This window comes from Gossypium arboreum, unplaced genomic scaffold, assembly GCF_025698485.1.
Source record: "Gossypium arboreum isolate Shixiya-1 unplaced genomic scaffold, ASM2569848v2 Contig00210, whole genome shotgun sequence".
Taxonomy (NCBI): domain Eukaryota; kingdom Viridiplantae; phylum Streptophyta; class Magnoliopsida; order Malvales; family Malvaceae; genus Gossypium; species Gossypium arboreum.
In genome coordinates, this window is record NW_026440327.1 from 12501 (window position 1) to 25000 (window position 12500).

The following is a 12500-nucleotide window of genomic DNA, read 5'->3' on the forward strand; positions in this document are numbered from 1 at the left end:
ATAAAATAAGAGACTGTATCAAAATTATGTACAAAAAGAGACTATCTTCTGGTGTCGAGAATTGCACGTATAGAGATTCAAAAGACTGGATCTAATTCAGGTGATAATCTATATGGGATTTCTAAATTATTAATTGAAGATAAGCCACGAAAACTCGAAGAACTACAGATGAATGTGCAAAAGAACTTAATTATGAACCGAAAACTCAACATTGCTATTACAAAATTGGAAATCCTTATGGGCACCTAATATTCTTGCCGAATTTATAGCCGGACAATTAAAGAATCGAGTTTCATTTCGAAAGGCAATGAAAAGGCTATTGAATTAACTGAGCAAGCGGATACAAAGGAATTCAAATACAAATTGCAGGGCGTATCGACGGAAAAGAAATCGCACGTGTCGAATGGATCCGAGAAGGTGGGTTCCTCTACAAACCATTGGAGCGAAAATTGAGTATTGCTCTTATAGTTCGAACTATCTATGGGGTATTAGGAATCAAAATTTGGATATTTATAGACGAAGAATAATAAGAATAAGACTCTACTTGTCTTTACGTTCTATTCTGCGATAGAACAAAAATGACAAATTCTTTGATTTTTGATTGAACATAAAATCAAAAATGAGCAGTTCTAAATTCTATAAGGTTAAATAAAATTTGATTGATCATTTGATATAATTGCTATGCTTAGTGTGCGACTCGTTGGGTTTTTAGGCAGGATTCAAAAAATGGGCGGACCACAGTATAAGCTAATAACTATAGCACTAATAACCAACTCATCGCTTCGGATTATCTGGATCAAAGAATCAGTCAAGATATGATATATTGGTCATATCATTATAGCAACTGAATTTTTTTGCATTAAGTAAAAGACAAAACCAATCTGATTATGAATAGATCAAATTGTGAAGCAAAATAAAAGTATGTGGATAAATAGAAGGATGAGAGAAGAGAGAAACAGAAATAGCAATGAAATGATATAGGATTCCAATATGTAAGGTCTATGAAGCATCTCATAAAGAGCAATGTAATAGAGCATCAATAGAGATTCATCAATAATTAGATGAATATCTGTTCATTGAAGAAAAAATCAAGAGCCTTAACTCAATAAAAGACTGAAAGGTTGACTCAAGAAGAAATTTTATTTTATTTTATTAAATAAATATTAAATTAAAAATTAAATTAATAAATATTAATAAATTAAGGCTCCATTGGAGAATTCAGACCTAAGCATTAATCGAGGCGATGGGGACGACGGAACCCGTGAATGCAGAGGATTCTATTGAAAACGAATCCTAATGATTTATCAGGGAGGATAGCGGAACAAACCAGAGACCACTGCATTTCTTTTATTCTGATTCTGAGAGGTCATGGGTTAACCCGACAACTGAACTAGAAAAGTAAATATTCGCCCGCGAAATTTGAGTTTAATTTGATTGTTCAATTTTGTCGATCTGAATCTGATATGAATATGATAAAAAACAAAATAAAGATTCGTTATAACATTATATAAAACCAAGATAAGACATTATCTAGAAATAGAATCCGTGTTTAATTCCTTATACTTATATATATATCCAATAGATCCAAACAAGATATACAAATTTCTAATAGATCAGATAAAATCATAAAGCAAAGAATCCCAAGATTCAATTATTCATTAACTACCCGTATATCTTAAGATTAAAATTAAATATTTTTTATTCATTTTTTTTTCGCGAGGAGCTGGATGAAGAAACTCTCATGTCCAGTTCTGTAGTAGAGATGGAATTCATAAACAACAACCATCAACTATAACCCCAAAGAACCCGATTTCGTAAACAACATAGAGGAAGAATGAAGGGATATCTTATCGAGGTAATCGGATTTGTTTCGGTAGATATGCTCTTCAAACACTTGAACCCTTGGATTACATCTAGACAAATAGAAGCGGGGCGCCGCGCAATGACACGAAATGTACGCCGTGGTGGAAAAATATGGGTACGTATATTCCAGACAAACCCGTTACAGTAAGACCTACAGAAACACGTATGGGTTCGGGGAAAGGATCTCCAGTATTGGGTAGCTGTCGTTAAACCGGGCAGAATACTTTATAAAATGAGCGGGTAGCCGAAAATATAGCCAGAAGGCTATTTCAATAGGCGTCAAAATGCCTATAAAACTCAATTCATTATTTCAGGATAGGAATATAGAACCAAAGGAAAGAAGTCTTGTCTTGGGAATAAAAAACAATTGCGAGTTTCCTTTTTTTTTGACAAACAATATTTCTTTTTTCTTCGTCCTTTGTTACATTGAAAAAGAGATTTCAAAATGATTCAACCTCAGACCCATTTGAATGTAGCAGATAACAGCGGGGCCGAGAATTGATGTGTATTCGAGTCATAGGGCTAGTAATCGCCGATATGCTCATATTGGTGACGTTATTGCTGTGATCAAGGAAGCAGTACCAAATACACCTCTAGAAAGATCAGAAGTGATCAGAGCTGTAATTGTACGTACTCGTAAAGAACTCAAACGCGACAACGGGATGATAATACGATATGATGACAATGCTGCCGTTGTCATTGATCAAGAAGAAATCCAAAGGAACTCGAATTTTTGGTGCGATCCTTGGGAATTGAGACAGTTAAATTTCACTAAAATAGTTTCATTAGCTCCAGGTATTATAAGACGAGACCCAAGTATAGTTAGAGTAGAGTATTTAAATGGCATAGATTAATTAGTAGATTGTGTCTCACGTATATACCTTTACTAAGTAAAAAAAAAAAGACGTTGGTTATATCAAAATTCAGGAGCAACAAAATTTTAGTTTACCATGGTAAGGACACTATTGCTGACATAATAACCTCTATACGAAATGCTGATATGAATAGAAAAGAACGATTCAAATAGGATCTACTAACATCACTGAAAACATTGTTAAAATACTTTTACGAGAAGGTTTTATCGATAACGTAAGGAAACATCAGGAACGCAACAAATATTTTTGGTTTTAACCCTACGACATAGACGGAATGAAAAGGACCACATAGAACTATTTTAAATTTACGACGGATCAGTCGACCAGGTCTACGAATCTATTCTAACTATCAACAAATTCCTAGGATTTTAGGCGGGATGGGGTTGTAATTCTTTCTACTTCTCGGGGTATAATGACAGACCAGGAGGCTCGACTAGAAGGAATCGGTGGAGAAATTTTGTGTTCTATATGGTAATCTGTCCGGTATACGAATTGTATCCGAAACTCTCCATTTGTGCAAAAAAAAAAGAAAAAAGCACGGGTTGTCTAATAGAACTCCTCCTGCCCTACGGTAGTTGATACGTCAAGGAAGTTTTACCTGGAATAAAAGAACAAAAAAATGGATTCATGAAGGTTTAATTTAATTAGTAAATCACTCCCTCTGGATTCCTTTAGATAATGAAGATCTGATTTTAGGTTATGTTTCAGGAGAGTTTTACCAACGTGGGATAGAGTCAACAAAAGTGAAGTAAGTGCTTATGATTCAACCAGGGCGTATAATTTATAGACTTCGCAACAAGTTCGAACGATTAGGTAGTTTTCAACTTCAAGATTTCTTTCAGGGATCAATTCAAATTTCAAGAAACTTATTTTCTTCCAATAAGCGAATTCGGAAAAATTTAAGGAATAACAACTATGAAAATAAGGGCTTCCGTTCGTAAAATTTGTGAAAAATGTCGCCTAATCCGTAGGAGGGGACGAATTATCGTAATTTGTTTTAACCCGAGACATAAACAAAGACAAGGATAATCTTTCTATTCTAAAAGAACTCCTGAAAGAAACTAATCTTAAAAGCGATAAACAAATAAAAATAGAAGATCTGTTTTGACATGAAATGGATATATCCATATATCTCTGACTTATCTTTATGAAATGATAAAATATGGCAAAACCTATACCAAAAGTTGGTTCACGTAGGAATGGGCGCAGTAGTGCACGGAAAAGTGCACGTAGAATACCAAAGGAGTTATTCATGTTCAAGCAAGTTTCAACAATACCATTGTTACTGTTACAGATGTACGGGGTCAGGTAATCTCTTGGTCCTCCGCCGGCACTTGTGGATTCAAGGGTACAGAAGGGGACCCTTTTGCTACTCAAACCGCAGCGGAAATGCTATTCGAGCAGTAGTAGACCAAGGTATGCAACGAGCGGAAGTTATGATAAAGGGTCCTGGTCTCGGAAGAGATGCAGCATTACGAGCTATTCGTAGAAGTGGTATACTATTAAGTTTCGTACAGGATGTAACCCTATGCCACATAATGGCTGTAGACCTCCTAAAAAAAGACGTGTGAAATAAACACTAAAGAGATTTCAAGAGAAATAAATGATTCAATGATCTGATCAAATAAAATAATATTACTATGGTTCGAGAGAAAGTAAAGTCTCTACTTCGACTCGGACACGACAGTGGAAGTGTGTTGAATCAAGAACAGATAGTAAGCGCCTTTATTATGGACGCTTTATTCTGTCTCCACTTATGAAAGGCCAAGCCGACACAATAGGCATTGCGATGCGAAGAGCTTTGCGGAGAACTAGAAGGAACATGCATTACATTGCAAAATCTGAAAAATACCGAATATTCTACCATAGTAGGTATTCAAGAATCAGTCCATGAAATTTTAATGAATTTGAAAGAATTGTATTGAGAGGGAATTTGTATGGAACTCGTAACGCCTTTATTTGTGCCAAGGGTCCCGGATATGTAACTGCTCAAGACATCATCTTACCACCTTCTGTGGAAATCGTTGATAATACACAGCATGTAGCCAGCCTAACCGAACCAATTGATTTGTGTATTGGATTACAAATCGAGAGAAATAGAGGATACGGTATAAAAACGCCAAAGAACTTTCGACGGAAGTTATCCTATAGATGCTGTATTCATGCCTGTTCGAAATGCGAATCATAGTATTCATTGTTATGGGAATGATAATGAAAAACAGGAGATACTTTTTCTAGAAATATGGACAAATGGAAGTTTAACTCCGAAAGAAGCACTTCATGAAGCTTCTCGTAATTTGATTGATTTATTTATTCCTTTTCTACATACGGAAGAAGAAAACTTACATTTAGAAAACAATCAACACGATGTTACTTTACCTTTTTTTCCGTTTCATGATAGATTAGTTAAACTAACAAAAAAGAAAAAAGAAATAGCATTGAAATATATTTTTATTGACCAATCAGAATTGCCTCCCAGGATCTATAATTGTCTCAAAAGTCCAATATACATACATTATTGGACCTTTTGAATAACATCGAAGACCTTATGAAAATTGAACACTTTCGCATAGAAGATGTAAAACAAATATTGGGCATTCTAGAAAAAGTAGAAAAAGCATTTCAAATTGATTTATCAAAATTTTTAATCAATGGATTTTGAACCTTCAGCACAATCCATAGATTCGGACCAGAATTGAATAAATGTATCTAGGAGAATTCACTTTGCCTTTGAAGTGACTACTCCTAGATACGCTTACATCATGATATTTTTTTAATTGATTCAATTTAAAAAAGACCTAAAGTTAAGGATTTATCAATCGGTAATGTTGCTCAATACCCAACCAAGGGCTACTGCAGTACCAATCAAAAAACGGTTGTCGCTACTGGACGACGAAATGGATTTTAGATTTAACATTTTCCAAAAACGGTACTGTAATAATCCATGGTACTGAAACCATTAAAGAACACCCAATAACTTGTTGGGTACTGTACGAAGTATTTGAAATACAGGAAAGAAATACCATTCAGGTAATATTTCCAAAGGTTGCAAATGGATCCGCGGGTTCACCAATCATTGAAGGTTCTAGAACCGCTAAGCCCACGATACAAGCAATAGTACCGAGTTACTACTGGAAAAATATATAAAAGATCATTGGGCCATGCGGGTTCCCCATAATAATTATGACCCATACCTTTAGCTAATTTAGCTCTTAATACAGGATCGTTCAAGTCAGGTTTTTTGTTATTAGGATAGGTGAATTTTCTAGATCCATCCCCAAAGGAACCGGACATGATAATTTTCATCATCCGGCTCAAGCAAAAGTCAATCGAATCAAATGGATACAAACGGATACCTATAAAATAAATCTATATTCTATATGTTTAAAATAAATCTATTAAATTAGGCTCAGTCAACTGGAATGTGTATTATCCATATATTATCCATATAGGGATCCTCCAGTTGAGAAGATCCATCGACCTGAGACGAAGAAAGGTCTATCTATTTTATTTAGTTATTCAGTTAAACCAATGATTCGTTATTGGAGCGAATAGCAACAACCATTTCATCCGACATGCGTATTTTGATTTTCAATGGATTTACATCTTTCATTAATGAAATTTTTTGATGTAGTGAGTAATAGCTCTGGTTGTTCGCTGTTCAAGAATTCTTGTTTAGGAAGCAGTTCACCCCATCCATACATAGTGTTTTGATCTAAGATTTCAATTCTTCCATGTTTCAGCAGTAGCATATTGTTTCATGGAGCTAAGGTCAAAATATGGAAAAACAGGTGTTTCCACAACTCTACCCAGTCAATTCCGTTCCACTTAATCCCTATTTCATGACCACATATCTTTCCGGCTAAGTAATGAAACCTTTCTCCTCTTACATGAATCCAATTTCATTTCATCCGGGAAAAGCCATCTTTTTCTCAACAATGTCTTTGTCATTTGATCCAATAGTCTTCCGTTAGATGGAACAGATTTGATAAATGCAGTAACTCTCGGATGGAGTATTAGAACGGAAAAATCCATTGATAATGAACTATTGGTTCTAAGCCATCTCTGGCGATGAATCAATAATTCGAAGTTTTCTCTTGCGTATTCTTGATAAACCAGCGTTTATATATAGATGTAGGAGGATCTGTTTGAAGTAAGAAGCGCTGACATCTCTTCATCTGCAAAGAATTCTCAGTGTGAAAACACAGAGACAAAGGGCTGATCTTTGAATAGGAAAGAGTGGATCCGCAGGATCCAAATGAATTGGCTTATTCGAAAAAGCCTTGTTCTTTGGAAGATCTATCTCGTGCCTGGTACTGCATGGTTCCACTCTGCAAGAACATGAATCATTCTCTTGAAGCTCATCCTTTTCATCATAAATGATCCGCTTGCCCAAATGACCCGGCCCAATAGAAATCCCAATTCATTTGGCCTTTCGATACAATCAAATAAAAGCCCCAAGGCGCCATATCCTGAGCCCAAACTATGTGATTGAATAAATCCTCCTCTATCTGTTGCGGGTCAGTACTCCTTCTCCTTCCCTTCTTCAAACTCCGATTCGTATTTTTCATAGAGATTTCTCTGATCAACGATAGAACAAGATCCATTTTGCATCATATATAAAGATTCCCCGGCTCGGACCGAAGAAGCAATGTCACTCGATCATTATCAAACTGGCCACAATCTTTTCTGTCCGTGAGGATCCCACCAGAGCGCCTTCTACTTCTAATAGGCCATGAACTAGATCAGAATCATTCTCAACGAACCCATAAGAAGTGATCCCATTTTTCATCGGGTCCGGGTAGAGACCAAAGGTCTTGAGCGACCGATCCGGCAGAACAACTCAAAGATAAAGAAGTATCGTTAATTTCTTCATGCTCGTTCCAAGCTCAGAGTACCATTTGTACAAATAAGAATCCTTCGTTACATGATTTCTTCTTCATATAGATAGATATAGGATCTAAGGGCAATACTTAGAAGTACATTTTGTACAACAGCCCTTCCTATCTGATGAAAAGGATCATGATCCTGAACCGATCTTACCTGGGATCGCAAATCCCAAGTTTGTCTATGAAGAGCAGATCTAATTGTATTAGTGTCTATAATTGATTTCTTCTGTATATACTAATCGATAGGGCCTCATTGGTAAGTGCTACAAGATCTCGTGCATTGGAACCCACGGTTATGGACCCGAATCCATTAGTATGGAACATTTTCTTTTCAAGTGAAATCCCCTAGTATGAAAGAGTGAAAAGTGCTTTCGTTGTTGTGGAATAAAGCCTTCGTATCTTAATACATGTATTTAATTTATTCAGGGCTATAGAAGTGGGATCCACTTTTTGGGAATATGAGTCGAAGCAATAACAAGAATATTTCTAGTGGAACATCTTTCACAATCCTTGGAGATAGTTCACTAATAGACCGAGGATAAGTAATTCGCCTCATTCACATCAGATCATGAATGTTTGGAATCCATATTATGCGGAGACATTGCTTTTGCTAGTTCGAATTGAAGGGTGATATAAAATCGGTCTATTTCCGACATCATATCCATAGTTAACGCATTCATCATAGTTGACTCCAGCTCCGTATCAAGGTCACGATCAATAGCGTCACTATCATCAATAGCGTCACTAGCATCAATATCGTCACTAGCATCAATATCGTCACTATCATCAATATCGATATCATCAATAAAAGAAAACCTTTAAGCTTGTTATCCAGGAACTTGTTCAGAAATACTGTAATGAAAGGAACATAGGAGTTTGTCGCTAGGTATTTGAACAAATAGGATCGTCCGGTTCTATAGAACCTATCACTAAAATACCCCTAGAGGAGATAGGGCTAAGCGGGACGAAAAGGGTTTTCCACGAGACGGGAAATGAAAACTATTAGCCCACGAAGTTTGTGAATAAGTGATTGTCTGATAATGAGCAAGGAATATCCGCCTTTCTGCTAAACAGGATGTATTGAACTCATAATTCATTAGATACTTTTTATGAATGTCAACTAAGTATCGTAAATAAATTGGTCCGTTGTTCAATCATTTGATAACCAAGTCATTCTTTGATAAATGATCACTATGAGTCAGACTCAATGAATTTGATCAATCCTTTTCTGTCGTTAAGTGGAGAACTGAACCAGAATTCTCTTTCTTTATCATCAATCGAATCACTGTTCGCGACAGGATTCTATTTTCTCATCAATCCAATCACCGCTCACGTTTTCTTTTTCTTATCAATGAATAGATCCTCTTTATATGACTTAGATGTCTCGTATTTCTCGAAAAATGTGATTCGATTGATGGGATTTGGTATGATACTTATGAGATCGATGATATCGATGAGATTGATATTCAAATATTTCTTCTTAGAACGTATTGATTTGACCCCATAAGCGGGACCACCACCCCATAGCATGTTGCCGCCAAAAGCAGAACCCGTATTTCTTCTAGAAATCTCCTAATTGTTCCAGAGCAACTAGAAGAGATTCTTTAACGAAAAATTCAGTTCAGATGTAGGATACCTATCCAGAAGTTTTCGCAACTCAATCATGTGATGGAATCATCAAAATTTGACCTTTTCGAACTCTGTCTGTAACTCACTATAGGCTCAGGAAACAAAGAAGATGTGTACGAACAGATATCCAGCAACAAGAGAAGAAAAGAATTGAATAGAAGAACTCTGAACATTTGGCGATCTCAGATGTGTCGATATCAATGGTGACTCATTATTTCGATGAATCATTTCTTCGGACAGAAGAAAATTATGTAAACTTACTCGAAATCTCACTTATCAGATTCCATTGTGGAAGACACATTTTTCTGAAGAATTCGCCATGATATATCTGATCCATGCATAATATCATGAAAAATGGATACAAATTTTTGCTACTTAGTATCGGCAATGGGTCTGAAAAAGTATCTAAAATATCAAATTTGAATATTTGTACCCTGTCGAAGTAAGGAACCATAGGCATATATGTTTGGAATAGATTCCGTTTTGAGAGGTTGAAAAGCACTATCTCGTTGAAAGGTTCTATACATCCACCCTTTCTCAACGCATTTCTTTAGACAAAGACTCCGTTTTCCGCTTTTCGGATGGTAAATATTCTCAGAACATGGGTGTGAATCAAACCCATGTTTGAATTGAAATTGAGATACTGATGCAAGTTCTTCTCTTCTGAATCAGATGGATTCATATCTGAAAGAGGTTGACAATAAGTTCTTTCAAAATTGACTATTTGTCCCTCTGTTAGAGGTGTTTGAAATGTCTGCAATCGGTAAATAGCTCTACGAACTAATGGATCGGATCGAATTGCAAACTGGAAAGATTTACAAGTTATACCTTTCGTCACCACTTTGTGGAAAATCATTAGATATGAATATGTTAGATATACCTGCGACTCGATTGGTGAAGGTGAAATAGTATCTCTCCCCAAAAAGCATGTTTTTTTACCACCGCACAAAGAAAATATTTTGTTGCGAATGAACAAGATATTGAGGAATTGTCCATACGTAAAATCATAATTATTGATACGGGCCTTTCCACATAAAAAGAATCTTTTTTACAATAGAAGCAGAAGTGATGTGGATTATTCAAGAATCGAAGTCGATTTGCTTTATAAAAAAGATATCAATGAACTTCTATGAAATGGTTTCACGGATTCAATAATTGTCTTGATCGTGGGATATCATTGAAATAGAATCCATGTTATCAATTTCCTGCGATTATTTCTAGTATGGAATGAGTCAATCATCCACTTTGGTATCTTATTGACCAAAAATGGTGATATTGTTCCTCCATTGATCAAAATTTCGGTTTTGAAGTATTATGATCATCCAATAAGAAAGGTTTCAATTTTTCAAATGAACGATTTGAAGACCTATTGATTCTAACAACTGATTGCAAAGTTGATCATTCGGACCTTTCAATTCATAGATGTGGATCTCAGACCTATGAATGGGGATATTCCCGAAACTCACAAAGAAAAAGGAAGTGAGTTAGACAAAGAGAAGCAACTTGGACAAAAGAGAAGTAGCGGACAAAAGAGCAGAAGTGACTTAGACAAATCTTTTTGTCGATAACCTCAGACCAATCAATCGAATATTGATTAATACGTAATCGATCGAACACTACTTGAAAAGGCTCTTCTGCTCAGAAACGAAATGTTCCAAATGCTCCTGGAATTCTTGCTCCCATTGGACCATTTGTATCTATATGCATTAGGATCGATTCATGGATCTCTCGGTCCGAAATCAAAATAAGAGGATCGAACCATTTCTTCTGACTCTTTTCAAATTCGATAAATGTTGGTTGATCGTATATTTCATTATAGTTCTATGATTCAGAGTATCATTTCCTATTTGATCCCTTTGAATTCCATATTCGAAGTTGCGATCGGATCGATTCTTTTAATGAATCGATTCAATACATTCTTAACCCATAGGTGCTATATTGGATTTGAATCAGATTTCGGATCAATCTATCTTGATTGACTGCCTCCATTATGTTGTTGCTAGCAAATACCACTATTTTGGTTTTGGATCTTCCAAATCATTCCACAGGAGATCCGGACCCATTTTTCTGATCCTTCGATAAAAGATTCATTTTCTTCAAAAAATAGGAGGTAGAGCCGATAAAGATTTCTTTTCGATTCATCCTGGAGTTGAATACCTCATTCAAGAATTGTTTTGATCCAATCCGTAGAATCAATGAAAAAGGCAAATCCTTATAATACACAGATCCGGCTCGGTTATTGATAGAGTGAATAGATCTGCCATTTCTTGAAATCTCTTCTGATTCAAAATCGTGGTGTAACGTGTATCCCTCCTGTTCTGGTCATGGAATAGATGAAATAAATCAAAAATGGATTTTGTTCAAGAATGAAATCTTATTGGAACTGCCAGTTCATCCTTCGGAACCATATCACATCCCGGATCTGATGAAATAGGATGAATTGAGACGGTATTTTGTAAATACGTAATTATCTTGAATATATTAACTATTTCTTTATTTTCCGATCGCCTGGAAGGACAAAAGAAACATCTTGTTCTTTCTTCAACAATTTCTGATCTCTAGTGGACCTCTCAGTAGGGTTCGACCCAGATGAAGTTCTGACCATCTATCAGAGAAAAAAGAACGAATGGATCTTGTAAGTTCCCAAAATTCTTCGATTTCTTCCGGAAGCAGATGATTATTCATCCGCTTCTCACGTTCCGTGAATAGCCGGGACATTGAGGAATATCAGAAAGCACTTAGGAATCGGTCTGATTCTATCTCCGTTCGTTCCGTTTGAAGAGGAAGGATCCCAAAGAATCGATCTTTCTTTTAGTTGTTGAATCTCTCTTTGATTGATCAATGTGTGATATTCCGAATCCTCATTACTAATGGAATCAGAAACGATCTCTGGATTGATCAGAAGATCCTTTCAATTGGCGAGAATCCGTTACTTGAACGAAACTAGATCTTGTGGAATCATATTGAATATTGACGATACATTCCGTACCTTGCTAAAAATCGATCCTGTTTACCAACCATACATTGTCTAACAAATCAATTCTCTCTCGATATGTTCCTCAAAATCCGATTCGTGTGGATTCTTCCCCAACTAACGAAGAGATCTTGGCGGAATTACACATATGAAATTGAGCACAATTTTGCAAAGCCCACTTGCCTCTCGAGAAGATGATGGAAACATGCTCAATATCATTTGATTGAATAGTTGACCCAGCTCCTTGTTGTTTGAAAAACCCTCCTTCAA

At 36.0% G+C, this 12500-nt stretch overlaps 3 pseudogenes; 1 reads left to right on the plus strand and 2 right to left on the minus strand.

Annotated features, from left to right (window-relative positions):
* The first annotated feature begins 3817 nt into the window (after positions 1–3817).
* On the plus strand, positions 3818–4314 carry LOC128288391 (30S ribosomal protein S11, chloroplastic-like; annotated as a pseudogene).
* A 2723-nt stretch (positions 4315–7037) lies between these two features.
* Positions 7038–8310, minus strand: LOC128288392 (protein Ycf2-like; annotated as a pseudogene).
* Positions 8307–12500, minus strand: part of LOC128288393 (protein Ycf2-like) — a 5047-nt pseudogene continuing 853 nt past the window's right edge.